The sequence below is a fragment of the Silurus aristotelis genome, assembly GCF_946808225.1.
Source record: "Silurus aristotelis genome assembly, chromosome: 9".
Lineage (NCBI taxonomy): Eukaryota > Metazoa > Chordata > Actinopteri > Siluriformes > Siluridae > Silurus > Silurus aristotelis.
The window spans coordinates 1,431,990-1,455,286 of record NC_139582.1 but is presented as its reverse complement, the minus strand read 5'-3'; the positions used below and the strand labels follow the sequence as shown (position 1 = coordinate 1,455,286).

Below are 23,297 nucleotides of genomic sequence, written 5' to 3'. Positions count from 1 at the left end.
AATGCAGCTCCTTCTGTCCTTCTCTATACTTCTCCATCAACATCCTCAAAGCAAATAATGCATCTGTGGTGCTCTTCCTCGGCATGAAACCATACTGCTGCTTACAGATGGTCACCTCTTCTCTCAGCCTGGCTTCCACTACTCTTTCCCATAACTTCATGGTGTGACTGATCAACTTAATTCCCCTGTAGTTACTGCAGGTCTGCACATGTCCCTTATGCTTAAAGATCGGTACCAGCACACTCCTTCTCCATTCCTCAGGCATCCTCTCCCCTTCCAGAATCCTGGTAAACAATCTGGTTAAAAACTCCACTGCCATCTCTCCTAAACATCTCCACGCTTCTACCGGTATGTCATCTGGTCCAACCGACTTTCCATTCTTCATCCACTTAATCGCTGCTCTCACTTCCTCCTTACTAATCCTATCTACATCCTGCTTCACCAACTCCACATCCTCCAACCTTCTCTCTCTCTGATTTTCCTCATTCATCAGCTGCTCAAAATACTCCCTCCATCTTCTGAACACACTCTCCTCACTAGTCAACACATTTCCCTCTCCATCCTTTATTGCTCTAACTTGCAGTACATCCTTCCCAGCTCGGTCCCTCTGCTTGGCCAATCGGTATAAATCCTTTTCTCCTTCCTTAGTGTCCAACCTCTTATACAGTTCCTCATATGCCTTTTCCTTGGCTTTCGCCACATCCCTTTTAACCTGCTGCCGCATCTCCTTGTACTCCTGCCTACTTTTCTCATCACTCTGTCGATCCCACTTCTGTTTAGCCAACCTCTTTCTCCTTATGCTCTCCTGCACTTCCTCATTCCACCACCACGTCTCCTTGTCTTGCTTTCTATTTCCAGATGTCACACCAAGTACTTTTCTAGCTGCCTCCCTCATCACTCCTGCAGTAGTTGCCCAGTCATCCTTCACCTCTTCACCACCACCAAGCCCCTGTCTGACCTCTTCCCTGAACCTCACACTACACTCTTCCTCCTTCAGTTTCCACCATCTTATTCTTCTTTCAATCCTTACTTTCCTCCTCTTCTTCTTTGCCTCCAAAACCATCCTACAGACCACCATCTGATGCCGTCTAGCTACACTGTCCCCCGCCAACACCTTACAGTCTCCAATCTCCTTCAGGTTGCATCTCCTACACAGAACATAATCCACCTGTGTGCACCTTCCTCCACTCTTATACGTCACCCTGTGATCCTCTTTCTTCTTAAAATACGTGTTCACCACTGCCATTTCCATCCTTTTAGCAAAATCTACCTCCATCTGCCCTTCTACATTCCTCTCCTTAAAACCATACCTACCCATCACCTCCTCATCACCTCTGTTCCCTTCACCTACATGCCCATTAAAGTCTGCCCCAATCACCAATCGTTCTTTCCTAGGTACACCATCTACCACTTCATCTAATTCACTCCAGAATCTTTCTTTCTCCTCCATCTCACAGCCAACTTGTGGAGCATAGGCACTGATGACATTTATCATCATCCCTTCAACCTCCACCTTCACGATCATCACCCTATCAGAAACTCTCTTCACCTCCACTACACTCTTACTGTACTCTTCCTTCAGAATCACCCCTACACCATTTCTCTTCCCATCCACACCATGATAAAACAGTTTAAACCCACCTCCAATGTTCCTGGCCTTACTCCCTTTCCACTTGGTCTCCTGAACACACAGCATATCTACCTTTCTCCTCTCCATCATATCAGCTACCTCTCTCCCTTTACCAGTCATAGTACCAACATTTAAAGTACCAACCCGAACCTCTACTCTCCTACACTGCTCCTTTTCCTGCCGTCTCTGTAGACGCCTTCCTCCTCTCCTTCTCCTCCTTCGGCCAACAGTAGCCCAATTTCAACCGGTACCCTGTCGGCTAACGATACCTGTGGCGGTCATTGTTAACCCGGGCCTCGACCGATCCGGTATGAAATTCTCATTTGTGATCCGCATATTTGATTTGGCACATGTTTTACGCTGGATGCCCTTCCTAACGCAACCCTCCCCATTTACCCGGGCTTGGGACCGGCACTAAGAGTGCACTGGCTTGTGCCCCCCTAATGGCTGAGTTAAATATATTATTAAAGCAAATAAAGAAAAAAGAAAGAATGAACAACCCTTGACTATTAGCTGATTTCATTTAAAGTGATTTTGGTAAATCATGTCTCGTACCACCCTGCCATCTTTATGGTCTGCTGGGTTTTACTGGGGATTCCTCTTGGCCATCTTCATCGAGAGGAGGCATCTCATCTCTCATTGTTGCGATGTTGTGAAGAACAACACAAGCAGCTGTGATGTTAAATGCTGTGATGTGAACTCTGAGCTCATGCAGCACTGAAGCCTTGCCTTCAGGATGCCTATGGTCATCTCGACCTTGACCCACTGTGGTCCAGGCTCAGGTTCAGGATAGGGTGTAATCATATGGAGCAGACAAGGGTACCCTCTGTCCCCAGCAGGTAACTGTTGACTTGTCCTATAATGGTAGTTAAAATCAGTGTTGGGCAACGTTACTTTTAAAAGTAATGCATTACAATATTGAGTTTCTCCCCAAAAAAGTAAGTAATTACGTTACTTAGTTACTTTTTATGGAAAGTAACGCGTTATATTACTTTTGCGTTACTTTTGCGTTACTTGTATCTCTTTCACGCCGTACAGGTGTAACAGGTGTAATATAGATCATTGCCATTAAGAAATCAGTTCTATTTGGGCAAAAGACATGGGTGGGCTGCACACCGGTGATGTGGAGGGAGAACATACCTTTCACTGTCATCTCATAAAACTTCCTGCAATTCCGTAAATATGACCTCGTCCTCGTCTACATCAATTTCTGCTTCATCATCAGCTGGAAACATTCTGAACGCTTTTACAAAGTTCACACTTTTATCAGTGACCGTGGCAGTTTATCTTCCCACAAAGAGCAAATGAGCTGTGAATTTACTCTCTCTCTCTCTCTCTCTCTCTCTCTCTCTCTCTCTCTCTCTCTCTCTCTCTCTCTCTCTCTCTCCCCCCTGTGATGGCATCGTATATGTGTCTCCCACTGGAAACAGTCCAAAGAGCTGCAGTGGTGGAAAGTCGGCAAAAGTTTTCTATATTTCTGTCTCCATTTCCATATATGCAACATTACACACACACACACACACACACACACACACACACACACACACACACACACACACACACACACACACACCTGTGTTTGTAAAATGTATTCCAGACTTCCATGACTTTAACTCTTCTAGCATCTAACATCTGTAGTGCTGTGCTTTGCATGCAGATGTTTTTTTGTTTTTTTTTAAGTGGTATTTTTTGCAGTTGACAAGAGCTTTTCATACTTAATCTACACTTAACCATTATTCCTTTCTCCTTTTCCTCCACTATTTCAAAATAATTAGAACACTGTACTTCCATCACAGTGATGTAATGCTCTGGTTTGTCATCTCCGCTTCTGACCAGCTTCTGTTCCCGCGGCTCGCACGTGTGACTGCATAATTTAACTGAAAAATAACTCGCATTACTTTTTTTAAAAGTAACTCAGATATTAATGTGTAAATTTATAAAGTAACGCGCTACTTTACTCGTTACTCCAGAAAAGTCATATTATTACGTAACGCACGTTACTTGTAACGCGTTACCCCCAACACTGGTTAAAATGTATAATTATGTAATTCAAAATATACACATACACATAAAGAACATCTTATTCAATCTTTATCCTTATTTGTGTAAAGCTGCTTTGAGACAATGTTTATTGTTAAAAGCGCTATACAAAAAAATGAATTGAATTGAATTGAAAATATACCCATGTTTAAATTTGTGGCACAATAACAACTCCCTAAACATTGTACCATCTCGTACAGACCCTTAGCCACTTGTTCATGTGTGTGAGGCCTTTAAAGATCTTTCAGACTAAGGCTGATTAAAGGCTGTGAAGACTGTCAAAGTCACAAAAAGTGAAAAACGTGAAAGAATTATATTTTATTGTCGGGGTGAAGTTGCACTTCTTCCATCCGTCCAGCAGATGGAGCTTCCACCAATATCAATATAATAAACAATATCACTTTAAACATTTTAAACAGCTGATTGATTTGAGATGGTTTGGACATGTGCAGAGGAGGGACATGGGGTATATCAGTAGGAGAATGAGGATGGAGGATGGAGCCACCAGGAAGGAGGAAAAGAGGAAGACCAAGGAGGAGGTTTATGGATGTGGTAAAGGGAAGACATGCAGGTAGTTGGTTTGAAAGAGGCAGATGTAGAGGACATGGGGGTGTGAAGATTAATGATCTGCTGTGGCGCCCCCTAAAGGGAGAAGCCGAAAGAAGAAGAAGAAATAACTAATTGATTAAATGACCTCATATATGCAGAATCAGATAGTTACATATTTTTTCACTGACTACAAAGCGAGTTACAGACGAGTTCATCAGGGGAATAATAGATGCATCTCTCTATAGACTTACACTGGATCATGTGTACATAATTTTGTAGTAATTCTGTCACTGGACAGCAGATGGCGCAATTACAGCAGGAATGAATAACACGAGCATCAATAAGGTCTGAGAATTTTTTTTCACAAAAATAATGAATATATTTTCAGCTTGTTGATATTTATAACTAAAATATTTAAAATGATGTCCATTTTTTAATGGAGAACAACTTATAAAAATGTATAGTCAGTAAACAGCGATCATACTTTACTACTTTGCATGTTAGTAATATAAGAATGACTCATGACGGGTGTTTTATTATTATTATTATTATTATTATTATTAATAATAATTATAATAATAATTAATACTACTACTAATAATAATGATATAATTCCACAAATAAACAAATAAATAAATTAACAAAAATGCAATTTTGTAAAAATTTAATTTATCTACCTTTCTCTATTAATCTACCGACACTTTTTTTTTTTTTTATTGACACTTTTTAAAAAATTATGACACGTTTCAAAATTTTAACAGATTGTTTTTAACCATGACACGTTTATAACTGTGTTTTTTAAGACTCGTTTTTCAGGACGCTTTTAAAATTCGGACATAAAAAATAATAATTCCACATTTTCAATTATAAAACGTAAAAATTATTATCTTTAAAAAAAAAAAAAAAAAAAAAGGACACGTTTTAAAATTATATGGTTTTATTTTTTCATTATTACACGTTAAAAAAAAACATGACACGTTTTAAAAAAATGTGACATTTTTTAAATTATGACACGTTTAAAAATATATATAACACGCTTTAACATAACACGTATATTTTATGTAATTACGGCTCCATCAAGTTCAGAAATTATTTATTTATTTATTTGTTTATAATCTTTTTTTTTAATTACAGTAATATTTATTGCCTGTAGTTCAACTCAGTGTCCATCAGGGGCGCTGGTTTAAACCACGGTTATCGTCCTAAGTGAGGAGCGGCGCTCACGCCGTGGCCCCGCCCATCTGCAGCAGCCTGAGGCCGGGGTCAGGTTTCAGCAGGTCCAGTCCGCTCTTCAGCAGCAGCAGCAGCAGCAAGTCAAAGGCCGCCTTCACACGCTTTCGTGAAAGAGGACAGACGTTAGAGAGGATTATTATTATTATTACTACTACTACTACTACTACTACTACTACTATTATTATTAATAATAATATTGTTATTACCATTATCTTTATTTTCGGGACTCGAAGCGGATTTGCTGTAAATCAACTCCGAATTAAGCCTTAAAAAAATAAATAAACCGACAGGCGGTTTTCTGTAAACAAGCAGCGTTTTCGCTTCTGCAAAAAAAAAAAAAAAAAATCATGGAGATTTCATGATTCTTCTTTTTTCTTGGTTTTATTTTTCCCTTCTTTTCTTCGGATCGAAAGCGAGGAATTAACTTCAGCTTCTCTTTTTTATATCTTTTAATATTTTTCCTCCTCGACTGGCGCCCTCGCGCTCCGCGAGCTTCCTCTGAGCCCGAGACTGAGATGTGCGCCTCTTGTGTCGGATACCCCCGAACTCTAGCCCGCTGATTTGGGAAGGCCTCAAATGGGAAAATCAAGCGTCGGGAGGGAAATATCAAGAATATCAGTGTCGATGTAGCTCACATTCCGGACGAAGGTAAGCGCTCATGGCTGCTGATCCGCCTCTGTTTTGGGACAAATTTCACTTGATTTAGTTTCTCTTTTCTCCTGTTTTGTGGCGCTTAGCTTTTATGCTAACATGGTTGCGCATTGAGGCGCGTTAGCATACACGCTAATCTGAGGTAATGTGTGTTTGGTTTTCTGAGCGCGCGCTGAGGAGTTTTTACCACAGAGAATCGTGGTTTTTATTTGTTTTAGGGGTTTTTGTTTCATGTGTAAATATATTTCACTGATATTGTTTGAGGAGATTTGGTGAAATCTGGGGCAACGGTGAATAAACTGTGCTTTTAGTTGCGTTGTTGATTAGCAAGGCTAGTTCAGGTGTGTGTGTGTGTGTGTGTGTGTGTGTGTGTGAGAGAGAGAGAGAGAGAGAGAGAGAGAAAAAACAAATAAATAAAGGGTAATAATCCAGTTAGACGTTGTGTATGTATGTAGACTGTCTTTGGAATCAAGAGAGACTCTGTTCTGGAGATTTGTGCGTATTTATAGTGTTTCAGTATTAATTAATGAATGAATTGATAAATTATTATTAAACATTGTGTCAGGATGAAAAGGTGTTTTAGATGCTCACATGATGGTTTGTGTGGTGTGTACACACACACACACACACACACACACACACACAGAGGTTATGGTATGATATAACTATAATTTATTGATATTCCATGCGGTTCTGTGTGGATGGAAATCAAATTTTTCCCTCTGCTCATCGATCTCTAATATTTGGCCATCAGACACTTCAGGTTCCACGCTTTCATTCTTGAGGTTCATTATTCTCGTTGTGTTTCGGTCGTTTTTGCTTTGATGGGAACGATGTAGGGTGTGATGATGATGATGTTGATATTCAGATGGTGCAGCGAGCTGAAATGTGCACTGCACTGCAGAGAAGATACCTGCTGTAATTCCAAGCACATACTCGAGCCTTGAGAACGTCACAACTTTCCGTTGGTACCCATGCATGTTTCCTGATAATAATCTTGTTCTCGTCGAACGTGCCCAGCCGAGATAAAAGCCGTTTGCACCGCATTCGGACTCGAGCAAGTCGATTACGGGTGCTTTGAGTGGATTTACGGATGGATTTAATTTTTGTTAAAATAATATTTTACGGCGAATACGGTCCAGAATACGTGAGACTCCGCGTTTGACATCCACGCGAGGATACACGACGTGCGTATGGGTGAAAAGAACAAGATAGAGGAGATGAGAACTGTGTTTTCCATCCAGCTTTTCCCTAAGCACTGGAGTTTGTTGCTGGATGCACTGTAAGATCAATAAAGCTGCTGTGTTGAAGATCAATTGCGTAGGTCTGGGTTCATTCTCTAATACTCAGACTCGAATCAGGGTTTTTTTTTTGTTATTGTGATGAAAATGTAAAACTCCTGAAACGTAATTGCACACATCAGACTTGTTGTTGTGGTAACTTCAAGGTTACGACTTTGCTTCAAACGTATATAAATGTGCTTCTTTTTGAACATTAGATTCCATATTTAGTCCCTATTTTCTGTTATAATATCTCCACTCTTCTGGGAAGATGTTCCACTAGATTTTAAGATTTGTTCTACAAGGGTATTATTCAAGTCAGGTACTGATGTAGGTGAGGTGAGGAGGCCTGAGGTGCAGTCAGTCATCGTGCAGTCATCAAGGATGTTCAATAGGGTTTAGAGCTCTACAGCAGGAGATCTTCCACTTCAACTCACGTAAACACAGAGCTTTGTGCACAGGGGCATCGTCATGCTGGAACAGGTTGGGGTCTTGTAGTTGTGAAGCAAAGAAAATTGTGACATATATAATTGTGAGCCTCCAATTTTGTGGTAACAGTTTAGGGATGAACGACGTGGCTGAAGTATTTATGGCCATGCGGTCTGGATGGATTAGATTTTTTAATATTTCATATTTTTTTAGAGTAGTTACAGTGTCTGTCTGTTTGTTGTTGTTTGTAAGTTCCAGTAATAAGGTCAAAGGTATATGTATCTCAGTAACTTGTGCGCGAGACGTGTAAGATGGACCTCGCCTCATTTCAGGGTGCCACTGGGTGGAGCAGAGACAGGAAATGAGAGTCCTGGGCAAGGTCATGTGGTCAGAAGTTATTCCCGAAGTTCTCTGAGTTCGAGGTGAATCCACAACAGTCATAGCAGGTCTAAATATATCATGTTAGTTATTTGAAATGCAGTGTGTGTGTGTGTGTCTCCTAAGGTGTTTGTCTCTTGTGCTCTGCAGATGTTGCACAACATTCAGACTTGTTTGTAATGGAGTTCTTTCCCATCATTTTGTCACATCTGAGAGTCACTATTACATAACACATGTTTATTGTATCTCTCTTTATGCGTTGCTTCCAAGCCGTTTTATTCGCGATCTGCAGGATATCTTTGTGTAAAAACAAACCCACAATAACGCAAAACTACCTTCACTACTGTTTCATTCATTAAGGAGCAGCCACAATTATAGTGAAACTGGAATTTTGGCACACATCTAATAACCATCATCATAATTTGCATGATTAGGCCGCTAATATTCAGGGAGAATCCTCTCGGGGGTGAAATACGAGCCAGTTCGACAGTTTTCCCTTCAAAAAAAAAAACCTTCATAAACTGTAAACAGCTCGAGACAGACTCGATAACGTCGATTTTCTTTATCCCGATCGTATTAAATGGAATAGAGAACGTTTTCAGTATCATTGCACAGTTTCCGTAGGTGACATCTGGTTCTCTAATTAAGTCGAAACATTTATTCTCGACAGAATCCTTGGACCCATTCCAAAGAAAAATAATCTGAGCACTATTCCCGGATGGTGGAGATTCATGGGTGGGTAAACTTCTGAGGGTTTTATTATTATAAATCATTATTTTTTTTTTATTTCACAGCTTAGTGGTGACGTGAGGCTAACATTAGTCACACGTTTTATCTGCATCTGTCAAAGAAAGAGTCATGTATAAATCAAACCTCGGCTCCCTGATGAGGAAAAAAAAAAAAAAAAAAAAGAGTTAGCCTGATGAGAGAGCGCTGCTGTGGGAGGTCAGAGAAGGGGTTTGTTTTCTAGACTGGAGCCACGATGAATATAGGCGGCCATCTTACGATACGGAAGCGTCCTCAGATCAAATACACATACTACGCTTGTTTGTTTATAGTTCCAGACTGAATTGTGCGCTTTTATTTTTTTTTTTCAATTTAGTATCTATTATACAGATTTCCATCAGAGTCTTGAATTTGTTTTATCTTTAGGTGCCGTGTATTTGCCGTTTGAACTTCTATTCATTTATAATGGTCAGAAAACGAAATTGATAAGTGACCTATTTGTGGCAGACTGGCATGCGCGCGCGCGCGTGTGTGTGTTATTGTAGTTTTGGTGACTAGACAATTAGTGTTCCATAAATAAAGTTTGAGACACTTTTCATTATTTTTTTGGACAGACTGTAGTCCTGAGTGATTTTTACATGTGCAGACAGAAACAAGAAACATTTATTCCCTCGGCAGAAAGTCCCTCAAAGTCCCACACGGTTATACTTTCGGTTTTGAGGAGGAGTTCTGCCAGAATGAAATTTGCATTCTTGTTTTTCTTTCTTTTTTTTTTTTTTTGCCCCTTTCTCATTGTAGCCTTAATGAAGTCGATCACCCGAAAACACTGCCAGCGATTTTCTTTGTGAAATTTTTTTTTTCTTCTTCTCCCCAACCTCCTCGGTTACTCGCTAGTTCATTGCTGGTTGCCACGGTTACACCGATAGCACGGCTAAAGCGAGAGATCCTGTAACAATCCCTTGCAGGCTGGCTCACAAACCAGGAATGCTATATGCTTTCTATTTTATAAAGGGGAAAATAACTAGCAATTCTTAAAGCAATTTTTTCCCTCCACAGTTTTTGTTGTTTTGAACCCAAACTCGTGACGAGCTAGAAGGTTGAACATGTAACCGTGTGATCATCCACATCACAAGAGTGGGTTTTGGCCTCCGTACTTCGAGAACAAGGGCCGAAACAAGGGCGTTGTGTGATTCGGTGAAGATTTGGGCATGTGTCGTTTATGTTACATAAATAGGCCACTATGTTCACATGACATTAAATATTCCTGCATTAAATTTATGTGCCATGTAATATGCACATTAGTGTGTATGAGTTAGCCAGTTGCATGTCTGCTTTCCATGCTGAATTTAGAGCAGCGTGTCTCTTGTGTCATTGTGCGTTCGTTTCATCTGTCCATCCAGCGCTGTGTGTTTGGTGCGTCAGTGAACAGGAACATTCCTGCCTGTTTCGCTTCTCTTTTTGTCCTAAATGGTTTATAGGCCTCTCCTTGGAGAAGCCAAATGCCATTTAAACCCCCTTTTAAATGTTTTCCCTCCTTCCCCGGCAACACACACACACACACACACAGGCGGGGATGGTATTTGATGCTGCACATACTGTTTTCTTTAAATACGTACATCTGGAGGATTAAGAACCACGTCCAACAGACAGGGCCAGAGGCAAAATAGTGGCGTTTCTCTTTCTGCTGTCTTCTTGATTTCTGTCATGAACCGTGTCTCAAATAGAAAACTAACTTACTCCAGACGACGTAAGGTGAGATAAAAGAACCAAAGGAACGTGCTAGTCCGTGCACTGATAGTGCAGTTTCAATATGCACATTTATGTTGTTATCGAATCGCACATACAAGTGGTTCGTTTTTGTGCACAACAGAATGGACGTTGTGAAAGCAAGCGATCGTAAACACGGCTTTGGCTAACGGCCGTCGTTTCGCCACCGCGTTGTTATTCGTCATATCACTATTCGTATTCGTTTGTACGCGTCGAATGTATTTTTTTTTTTTTTTTTTTTTTTTTTACCGGGAAGTCATCCATCTCTCCAGCCGAGGGTTGTGCTCCTGAGCTTCCACTGCAGTAACGTTGATCTCTCTTGCCGAATCGTTCGCATCAAAAGTACACACTCTTTTCTCTTTCTCTGTTCAGTTCTGCCTTTTTGCCGCAGTGGTGGGTTTTTTTTTCTTCTTAAATTGAGATGCTTTCACGCGTTGTCTCTTTTCATCTTTTGCAGTAAACCTTTTTTTTTATAATGAATCACACTGTGCCTCAAAAATGTTTAGTGTGTGACACACACACACACACACACACACACATGCACACAAAATTTATATCTGACACAAATTCATTTTACCAGCACAAATTTTATTAATGCAGCACTTTTCAGTAGGATATCAATCAGGCAAATCATTTTTGTACGATTTATCGGATTTTTTAATTTTCGTTTTTATTATTATTAGATGTTTTGCTTATTATATCTATATAAAACCCTAATTCATGGTGTTTATGTATAAAAGTGTACTTTAAAAATGCAAAAGCCACATTGAGTTGAACTTTATTGAGTTTATCTTTCATTTTGACATTTTATTAAGCTTATAGTTGCTGCATGTTGAGAAGTGCATGGAGTAGTTCTCCTTTGAGTAAATTCCCCCATGCTGGGTTTTTTCTTCAGTAAAAAACAAAACAGCATTTGAGTATGTAAGGTGAAGCAATTTGTGTAAATCAACATTTGTATTGTTTTTAATGATGATCGCAGATGGCAAGTTGACAACCATGCTTAAAAAAATGAATATTAAATATTATACAGCATTGTTTTGAAATTTTTGTTTAAAAGATAGATATTTTGTATAGTTGTGAAGATATAAACATCTGTAATATATAATTAATGAAGCTTTGTTTAATAATTAAATTATATATGTATAAATTAAATATACAAACATTTAAAAACAAGCATTTGAATGTATTAAAGCTGAATTCAATCATGAAAACTGAAGTTACTGTTGTAGTGGACAAATGCAATAAAAAGAGAATGAAACGGAGAAACTCAGCACGCTAACAGACTTGATTAAAAAAGGAAAAATATGCATTGGTGTACAAATGCATAATCTTTCGCTGAAAACCAGAACAGTGACTAAAAATTTAATAGTTTATTGCTGCTGTTATTTGCTGCTTTTAGATTTAGTGTTTTGTTTACACAATATCCCTTCATTAAACTACACCATTTTCATATGATGAGGTTTATACAGTTTTTGCTTACCGTGCTGATGTTTTACCTTCATCCGTGACACCAGTGTGTTTTCATTTCATGTGCTCGTGCAACACTTTTTCCTGCTGCTGGTTGACCCTGTACTTATCTCACCATCATGCTAACGTAATTTGAGCAGCCCAACTAATCGATAACAATCGTTAACGAATTTCATTATCTATTTTGTCGATTGTTTGTTGCAGCCCTACGTTTTAGTTTAATATTTTGTATAAAAAATATAAATTAATAAATATAAGAAGATTATATATATATATATATATATATATATATATATATATATATATATCACCGAACAATAATTTTTAATTACTAAACATTTGTTTAAAAACTGCGAAACGATGCTCACATCTGGTAATTAAAACAAAACAAAAAACGAAAGTTCATTTTGGTGTCCTGGTGTAATTTAAAACGACATAATTACTTTAAAACCTTTACAAGAATATTTTGGCTAAGAGATATAAGATGAGCTATAAAGAAATGAAGAGGTAGAGAGAGTGGTTGGCATGTACATTGGTATCCTTTATAGTTTAGATTTTTATTTAACCTATGAATTGTGTGTGCGCTCGCATGCAGCACAGCCAAAGATTGCAGATTCACTTGTGTGGGCTGAAGTGAGTAGGCAGGAGGAGGGAGGATTGGAGACAGCAGTTGTTATGATTGGATGTGCTGAGAGAGGAGTGATGTATTATCCATGTGTGGCTCACTGGGTGTTTGAATTGAGCTGATAAGAGAGAGAGAGAGAGACATTACAGAGGGATTGTGTGTTTTTACAGCAGAGGAACAGGTGGCTTCGGCCATGTCTCCTCTCCCTCCCTCTCTCTCTCTTTCTCTCTAGTGTAGGCCAGACTCTCTGAGATAGGCCTTTCTATATGTTACTTTTCTGTTTGCTTGCAATGGCATGGCATTTATAATTGTCTTCAGAACTCCCCAAAGCTTATGATAATTATAGTTTAATTGCTGTAACGATTTTGTCAAACCCATACCCTCCTCACAAACATTCCAACTACAGTTTATAGTCAGATACAGACTTTTTTATTTCAGTTCGCCATCACGGTTTGTAATTACCCAGAATGTAAAAGCTGTTGATTTGGTTCCCCCCTCCCTGATGAGGTGTGTGTGTGTGTGTGTGTGTGTGGGTGGTGGTTTCGAGGCATTTTGGAAAAGGCGAGGATGGCCTGGCTGACTCTCAATCCCTGGCTCCTTTAGCACTGCTCTTCTTTTGATGGGGCAGCTGCAGCCATTCATTCGGCCCATTTACATTGAAATGCAGCGGGTGACAGGAAGGGGGGATGGGGGTCCCGGGCGCCGTGGACGACTGAAAAGCCCACCTAACCAAAGAGCAAAGGGAGCACGGCCACCGCAGGCCTCTGACACTCCATTGTCTTTCAGCGGCTCGGTGCCGAGTGTATAGCACAAAGGCTTAAAGTGCTTCCCTTCCATTTGTGCCACTCGTCTCTTTTAATGCCGTTCTGTTATTTATAGGTTGTCTCTTTTCTGGGGATGAAAAGGGAATGGGGGGGTATTACTGCATGCAAACAAAAAAAAAAAACTACCAAGCACAGATTTTTTTAGGATTTTTTTAAGAGCTAATAGAGAGATGGCCCAAACAGGAGTTTCAGACACTAACACGAACAAGTTCTCCTTTTTATTGCTTATTCTATGAACTTATTTTCCTGATATACAGAAAGTTCACTTTGGTATATTTTTTTTTGGTGCAGTTGCTGACATTTTGCGGTGGTTTGTACATAGGGAATTGCATTGTTACTATATTATATGATGTGCTCCTGCTATGGGGTGTTCAGAAATCAGGAACCAAATAGTTCATTCAGGATGTCAGGGTCCAAATAGTAAATAGTTACTTAATTTTTCTGATGTTTTGTACTAGAACTATCGCATTGTCTTTGCTGGGATGTGTGTAATATTTTATTCATATTACAGTAGGTTAATGTTATGAAATATTACCGTACACTGTTTGCACAGATATTTGTGGACACCTGACAATAAGATTGGTGTGTGCTTTTTGAACATCCTTTTTAACATTGAGTCCCTATTTGCTGTTATAATAACCTCCACACTTCTGGAAAAAATGTGCACAAGATTGTTGGAGGTTTGTGCTCATTCAGCTACTAGGGTGTTGGCAAAGTCAGGTACTGATGCAGGTGGGGTGAGGGGACCTGGGGTGCAGTCAGTGTTCACATTCATCCCTGAGGTGTTTATAGCTCATTTATAGCTTTATTGCAGGAAATCTTCTACTCCAACCCACGTATCTTCATGGAGCTGGCTTTGTGCCATGCTGGAACAAGTTCTGGTCTCATTATACAAGTTAAAGGGAAATTTCCTGCTGCAGCAGCCAATAGGGAAGATGGATATATGGTTGGAAAAGTTCGGTGTTCAAAGATTACTAAACGTTAGGACGTTAGGGTAAGAGTTCACAGCGAGCGTAAGGTTTCTTTTTTGCACGTTGAACAATCAATGTGTTGCTTAACCTCCAGTTGGGCACATGGTTGTATTTCACGCAAACCAGTTCAGTATGTCATAAGTGATCATGTAGCATTCTGACTGTCAGATCACACCATATTATGCTGATAGTGCTGTGTGTATTTTTTTTATTTATTTATTTTTATTCCCCCCCCCCCCCCCACCGCTGTACGTTAGGGACAGGTGTGGTAATCTTCCCCTCCGGCTCAGTGCCAGGCCTTGTACATTCTCCTAGTGCCATTGATCACATGTGACTCATCGCTTGTTTTGAACTTGTCATTTCCTGGTATTGCAGCACAGCAAACCAGTTTTGCGGTCAGATGGGCGTGCTTCTTTTCTTTACTTCTTTTTTTTGTTTTTAACAGAATTAGTTTGCTTCACTCATGCTGAAAACATGTTTGGTGCAGTTGGTTAATTGTTTTATATCAGAAATCAAACATATGGATAATTGGACACCCCCCCCCCCCCCTCTCGCTCCCTTTTTTTTTTCTCTTTATCTTAAAATGAACACCAATTGTGAAGTATAGATGAAGCAGCTCAGGTTTGTGCTCACTCCATCTTCATGTAGGCTATTATTTGCTGATCACAGGCCTTTGTGTTGAGAGATACGAGCAATCCATTCAGATATGCAAGCATGTAGCAGATTTTTATCAGCAGGGTGTATGTGTATTTGTGTCTATTCTGCATCCATTTTGTCCAAACACAACCCCACCCCCCAATGGCTGTAGAATGGACATCCAATAATAGGGCTACAAGTCTAATCAGTGTTACAGAGGTATGGTTTTCAGCATCACTAAATCATACAAGGGCTTGGATCGATGCCATTAGGAGCACGATGACGTTTAGTTACCATTCAAGGTGATTTTGCGCTACATCAGCAGACTCCTGCGGGAACTTTTGTGGCACGTGGACACACGTACTCCACACAACATTGGACAGGAATAAGGCAAAGTTTTTTGATGTAGTAAACATAAACTCACAGTTTTGAATTAGCTCGCTGACTATACGGGGTACATTTAAACCCGAATCGCCTCTATGTTTGTTACAGGACCAGGAATTGCTCAGCGGGATAAACTTAGCAGTTACCTACAATAGGAAATGCCTTGCAGAAAGTTCATGCTTTGCATCATGCCGTATTTTGAGTAGGTTTTTGAAATAATTGTCTGGTAACCCACTTACCTTTGACCCATCATGGCTAAAATTGCACTGTACACACAGTCACAGTTACCCTTTATTCCAGGATTAAACATTTTTTTAATAAACAATTGGAGTGTCAGTGGTGGAGCAGTACAAGTTTGTGGAGGAACCTGTTTGGTATCTGCAGTTTCTAGTTAAACATGCTTTAGAAACGGACACGATACTTCATCTGAACTCCTTTTTAACTTCGCAGGAAAATGCATTTCTCATGATGACTCCCACTAGAGATTTTACATGTATTCAGTATGTATTAGATTCAGAGTTCTTTCCCTGAGAACCAGGGCCCAAGGAGCTGGCTTTCTCTTTCTTTCTAGGAAGGAGCACCATTGCTAGGCTGAGCTCCTTAGACAAAGTCCTTTAAGTTTTTAAGCTCCAAAATCTAAATAAAGGGTGGCAGAAACAGGGCCCCATTATCCAACATTCTCTGTTTAGGAAGGAGCACCATGGCTGAGCTCAGCCGTCTCCATTTTTTTAGACATCATAATAACAGAGGAATTGTCTATAAGTTTAAAATAGATTGCTGTTTTACCTCATTTAGGAATCGACCGAATAGACTTGTCATTGTTTTTATTGCCAAATACGTTTCCTTCAGTTTGTAAAAATTTATCTTGTATACAAAGTCGTGTTAATCTGTCTAAGTAATGTGATGCCGTTTCCAGACACATCAGATAAATTCGGGCAAAGCAAAGGTTCTATGTGGTTAATATTACACTGTGTTTAACAAGGGTGTGCATTTGGAGTCGTAGAATCTGGCTATTGTTCCAGCCCAAACAAGGAAGAATGGCAGAGAAACCTGTTCCTATGACTGTTCAGTTTTCTGAAACAATAGCGTACACTCTGCCTAATATTGTTCACATGCACACAAATCTAAACATAACGTAAACCCGCCAATCAACAGATTGACTGGAAGTTCAGGTGTAGTTATATATTACTTTTAAGCAACCAGGCCGTCCTCAACCCAGGATATCATGCAAATACACTGTATATAGACAGACGTTTGTGGATTGTGCTCATTCAGTTCTTATTAGCTGTTTTAATAACCTCCACTTTTCTTGGGAGATGTTCCACTAGATTTTGTGGAGATTTGTGAGATTTTATTTTGCTTTTAAGTAAAGTCTGATACTGATGTTGGTGAGGTGAAGAGGCCTGGGGTGCAGTCAGCATTCACAATAATTGTTCAGGTGGGTTGAGGTCAGAGCAGGAGATCTTGTGAAGCAGATCTTCATGAAGCTGGCACAGGGTCAGGGATGTTATCATGCTTTTAATTGTTGATCAGATCACACAAGAGCAAAAGACTGAAGAGGTTAATGTTTAGAAGCCTTCCATTAGAATAAACTGAACATCTGTTACTTTTTGCTTTTATTTCAGTATGCATTTCTTTGACTGGAATGAGGAAAAATTCATCCTCAACTGTTAAAAGTATGTGTATGCATTTATCATGTTTACTTTTCCTATGATTCTGTCACATCATGTAGAACAGTGTGTATTGTTTGTATATGGTGTATATGTACTCTGTGTGTGTGGCGGGAGGTAGAAGTACCCACAACACATTTAAGCTGTGATGAGACATGTATCTTGTGCAAGACTCTCAGTCTATGCCCTTGCACCATGAAGGTCAGTGTAAATGCATTCAATCCAATACGACGTAGCGATAGCGTGGAAGCAGTCATTTTCGCTAGCCTACAGAAGACACTGCAGGGTTGTGAAATCAAACTCGAACGTTGCATTGTGCAGAGGGAAGGAACTTGAAACTTTTAAAAAAAGATTTTTTTATAAACATGTCAAAGAAAGTATATGCAGAAATGTTTCGTGAATACCTGGTCAACCATACGTACCAGATGCTGGTCCTCATTTTGTTGTTTTGGTAAATTAGTGGCTGTTCAGGTGCATGAGTATTATTGAGATCAGTCTCTGACGATTCAGGTTTCCTAAAGTGCACGACACTCTTTTATTCCAGTTTCAACAAAAACAAGCCGTGTCTTTTAGGAGCTCTGGTTTGTGCACTGTTGTATCATCATGCTGGAACAGGAACAGGTTTGGGTGTGTTCATTTTTAAAAGGGAAATTGTAAATCTACAGTATACAAAGACATTCTATAGAACTATAAACCTTTTGACTTTGTGGTTGCAGCAGTTTGCAGAAAAACCACATGCTATTTTCTTTCCTATAAATAATTATAAAAATATTCTACACATGCTCACATTCATGCTTTTTTTCTCCCTTTCAAGCTTTCTAATATGTGCTTTTAAGGGGGAAATTGTCAGTTACTTAACCCTCTGTCGCTGTTGTGGCCATGTGACTCGACACGTTTCCTTTACAGGATGTTCTTTTAGAACCACCACAAATGAATCTTGCACAATTTCAGCGAATCCAAAAAAAAAGAAAAAAAACACTTAGCAATCCGTTATTTCGAATTTCTCAACACTTTTGTGAACCAGTCGCTCTCTTTTCTGCATGCTTACTTTGTTCCCTTGCTGCATACAGAGAAAGGAGTTTGTCTCTGGTACCTCAGGAAATGAAGGGTATCGAAACTTATTTGTATGTGCAGAGTTGCAGTGACTAACCCGTGTGTCTCGGCTGGAAGGATGAACCCAGTTGTGCAAATCGGATTAGTGCGGTTATGTCGACGATAATCGAAGGCGCCATGGTTGAAGGTAGGCATGTCAGCGTTATTTCCTGCATCAGAGAACATTGTGTGATGAGTACAGTGTTTTAGTTTGAACATACCAACCCTCTTGCCTCCTTGTAAAAGCTTCATTTGAATTTTAATGTGTAGGCTTTTTGTGTGTGTGTGTGTGTGTGTGTGTGTGTGTGTGTGTGTGTGTGTGTGTGTGTGTGTGTGTGTGTGTGTGTGTGTGTGTGTGTGTGTGGTGAAAAAAGACAAGCGCCCAAGGGTCATTCTGCTGATTATATATGCATGGATTCAGAATATAGCTTTCACTTTTAGCATGTTGTCGTCATGCCTTTCCTTTTTTTTTTTTTGGCTTTTCATCTAAGTCGATTAGGATCTTTCTATTTGAGACCTTCTGCTCTGGGAGAATCGCATCTCTTTCTCTCTCTCTTTCTCACTCGTCATATGTATGCGTGTGTACGTTTTCGTGTAGCCATGTTGCATGCTCTTTGTTTCATTTAAATGATATATGATATAAAATGAATAATTGAACACATCGCAGACTCGCACGGTATTCTCTTAAATTTTTTATAAGGCGCCCTTTTGACCTCGCACCTCCTTTTCACGGAGGAGCTTTTTTTTTTCTCCTTTTCTTGACAGGAAGCAAAAGCAGTGTGTCACTGTGGTTTAGCGTGCAGGACGTGCACATTTGAGAGAACAGGGAAAGCCAGAATGTGTATTTTGTGCCGAAGTGTGAAGATGGACGAAGAAATTAGTTTCAGCAGGGCGTGGGGTGTTAGTCAGGGTGGGAAACTTTAGGCCACTTCGAGGCGATGCAAATCTCCAATGCGCCGTGCTACGACTATAAAGAGCTTTCGATGCATGCAGCAGCTCGTAGGTTACATCTAAGAGTGTGCAACATTGAACGGAAGTCCGAGTAGCACGTGCACAAATCTTTGAGATTTTGAAATCTGGTATTTTTCTTTCCTGATTTATCTGTGAGGGTTCTTTCTCGATCAGGAGGTGCACAGGAGGTTAGTTTTTTTCACAAACCATTGCTCTCATTTAGTTATTTTTGTCTTTCCAACTTATTCCCAGAAAGTGCTCTTTGTCACATCCTAAGCCGGTTCACGTCTCACACACATGCTAGCTAACGTACACCCGGCAAACATGTTAGTCTGCTATATTACCCATTATGTATCATGTTTTGAACTTTATATGATTTATGGGTGCAGTGTTGTTTAAAATGAGAATCACAGAATGTTTTTTCACCTGGAGGTACGAGTGGATGAGATTATGACAGGGGAACCCTAAGGCAGGTGCATGACTGAGCATCGGAGCGATCTAACCCGAGAACGAATCAAGCACCGACTCACTAGGATTGTGCTAGAATATTTAATTTGCATATAATTACAGTGCTTTATTATGTTTGTCAGTATATCCCAATTATTCTATTATATCAAATACTACAGGAGGTGGGACACAACCGAAGCTGGCGCAACCTCAGGATGCTTTGGGATGGGTAGTGAAAGAGAAGCAGTGGAGGGGAATTAGCGCATGTCAGGGACACGGACGTCTCGTTGTTATGTCTCTGCTGTTGTAAAAAAGGATTTACTTCATCCATTACTTGGTTAGTATATTAGGTCGTAATTAATATTTGAGGTTTAGGTCATGATTTGTTATTGAATAAAATAAACTGCTTCGTGAACAGCTTGCAGAATTAAGATGTCATCAGTATGAATTTTCAAAGAGGCTCCTGGATGTTCTTCATTTCTTTCCAATCTAATAAACTTAGTTATTAAGTGAGTCATTTCCAATACAAACATTTTAACTACACACACAACCACATCCAGAAATCACTGTAAAAGCACTTCCAGGTTCTGTCCATAGGATCTCAAAAGTCAGAAAATTTCCAAAATGTAAAAATAATGTAGGCCTTAAAAAGTCTGTCTGAACGCGTGTTATTTTTTCGATGTAACGTGACATCCAATGTTCATTGAAATGCTTCAGCAGCACTTTTTGTTTGTTAGTTTCTGTGGTGGTTGTATTTCTTTCTTCCGCAAGTCCAAATAGTGGAAATGACACTGAAGTATCGACACGCCGTGATCGATCATCAGTATTGTTACACGGTGGCTCAGTTGTTTGATTAGAACTAGAATTTATGTAGTTTATGTAAATAATTTCCAAGATGGTCATTTTTTATATTATTTTAAATGCAGGATTCAAGAAATGATTATGCGTTATGTTATGGAGGAATGTACAGTGCATGTAGGAGGTAAAGCTGTAATTATCCTGCAGTAAGTGTGCTGTGAGCATGGGATTTTGTTGAATGTACAGGGTAGAAATTCAGCTAAAATGGCAATAAATCTGGTTGTTTCAACTACATTTAAGTTCCCCGTTATAAGTTAACTGCAATTTTGTAAATTTGTACAGTTTATTCCCATTAATTCCCACTGATTTCATTGGAAAGCTTCGAGTCTTAAAAATAAAAAGTTTGCGACCATAGTTCGACACACAGTCTTCGTGTGAAATCGAAAGCTGCGCCACTTGTTTGTTGCTACTGCACTGTTTATTCATTCAGCAGTTTTTTAATATATATAATATACAGCTCTGGAATTGTGTGGGTTAGCGTGCAGTGATTATCGGTTTTGAAACGTCTCGGTAGACGTGTCCTTGTCTGGTCCGACGTGCGATACAATGCTGCGTACGCTGACAGGTTGACAGCTGCATGTGGCAGTCGACTGTTATTCCCACAGAGTCTAGCAGGAATCTCAGATCTGAATAAATAAGTGATACGTGATGATTGTTGTGACTGAGCCTCATTTTCGAGTCAACTATAAAGAACGTTTAAAAGGAGTTTGTGTGGTTTCAGTTTGTGAGATGAAAACAAGTGCAGCTTCAGCAGCAATAATCAGTAATAAAAACAAACACTGTGCATTTAAAATTAAAAAAGATTCTCGGTCCGATTACGTCAGGCTGGGTTGGCGTTTTTGCTTTTTTCTTTGGAGACTTTCACGTATCCATTTGCAAACCAGGTCACCGGAGTAACGCAGAAACGCCAGAGCGTGTACTCGTTTCGGTTTTTCACAGCAGCATTCTGTCTTTTGCTCGCCCCCTCCCTCTTTCCTGCCGCCAGACTCATTTTCCCAGTCCCTCGTGTTAACTTTGTCGTAATTCTCCCCAGCTTTAATTCATGCATATCCTCTCCTCCTGCAGAGACAGGTTTCCGATGAGGAGAAAATGAGAACGCGGGGGCAGCGCTCTGCTGCTCAACTCGAGGACGATTGGAAGTGACACCGGGGCCAAGCAGGAGAATTTGGGGTGGTGGTGGGGGGGTGTCTTTGGGTGTCTGAAAAGCGACTGGCGGCCCACACGCAGCCGGAGCCCTTTGTTTGCCCTCCAGATCAACTTCCATTGCGGTTAAGACCCTATCTGGCCCTCGCCGTGATAAAATTAGAAACCCAGGTTTGAGACAATTACCCCAGGCCTTGGCTGGTTCTGATGCAAGCTGCCTGAAAGAGGAAGATCGGGGGAAGATTAGCCCCTTCTGGTAGTCTCCTTGTGTGCTTTCCCAAGTCAATGTGTGGCATTCACAGCCTCTTTAAGCGACCATGTAGGCCGTGTAACATCGAACAGCTTCCTTTTCATTTCAGATTCGCTGCCTTACCTACATACCTTCCACCTCTGTCATGGAAACAACTAAACATAAGCCCTTTTTTCCCGTCAAGGATTTTTCAGAGCACTCCGTGTACCGGAAATCGATTCCATGCAAACGAATCCTTAGCATCTGCAGAGAAGATTCCTGTTGCATGTTATCAGGGTATTAAAATCGCTACAGTCTAGGTAATAAGCATAAGCTGGAAAGAGTACAGTCGTGTCGATTTTTTTTTTTTTTTTTTTGACAGCTCGCCATCAGATAAACTGCAGCTCTGGGTTACAGTCACGTAATCGCTCGCAGCCTTGGCCTCGTTCACATCTGGTAATAACATCTGTCTTCAGCGATCCAATCACAAACGGCCAGATGTCACTGATGTCGCTGCATTTTAAAATATTCTACCAGTTTGATTGTCAAATCCAGTGATGCCGTCACAGTGTCATATCAAACTTTACTTCGTCTTTATTGCTCCAAGCATGTACCTCGAAATTACTGGAGACCATAATGTCTTGTTTAGTTTTTAATCGTGTTTATTTTTTATTCGTCATGAAAAAGTAAAAAAAAAAGAGCCACAGAATGGACATAATCACATATAGATTTCATTTATAAGCAGGATTTGTTTATAAAAACAAATGGGTGATGTAAGTCATTTTTCAAAGGCATACAGATTTCTACATGTTTTTTTTTTTTAAAAGGTTGCGATTCAGGGTGTAGTACTACAATAATTCTGTCCAATAGGAGTGCAGTATTACAGCGATTGTACAAATAGGAGTGCAGTATTACAGTGATTAGTCCAATAGGTGTAGAGTATTACAGTGAATCCATCCAATAGGAGTGCAGTAATTGGCTTAAAGGCATTGTAGTGTGGTTATTTTTGGGAAAGTCTTTTTATTTAGTCTTTTTTGGCAATAAGTAAAAACAAGCCCACCTAATATATGGTGTTGGAAAGGTAGATTCTGTTATATTCTGTGGGAAATATGATTTTATGTTTTTGTAATACCAAAAATGTTAGATCTTTGAAACACTGATGTGTCTTAATATTTATATTTTTCCACTGTTTGTTCTTTTGTTCATTTATGTATACATTGCAACAAATCTGCAGTTTCACACTAAACCCGTGCATCTCTCTCCTCCCTCGTCTTTTCTTTCTCAATGAATGCTGCGCAGAAATGTGAAATGAATGCG

At 39.8% G+C, this 23,297-nt stretch overlaps 1 protein-coding gene across 1 annotated transcript in view; it reads left to right on the top strand.

Moving 5' to 3' along the window:
• Positions 1-5,494: 5,494 nt before the first annotated feature.
• Positions 5,495-23,297, top strand: part of ankrd11 (ankyrin repeat domain 11) — a 102,707-nt gene continuing 84,904 nt past the window's right edge. Inside the window, exon 1 of the mRNA XM_083550092.1 lies at positions 5,495-6,100. The gene's annotated coding sequence lies outside the window, so the exon portion shown is untranslated. The remainder of the gene's footprint in view (positions 6,101-23,297) is intronic.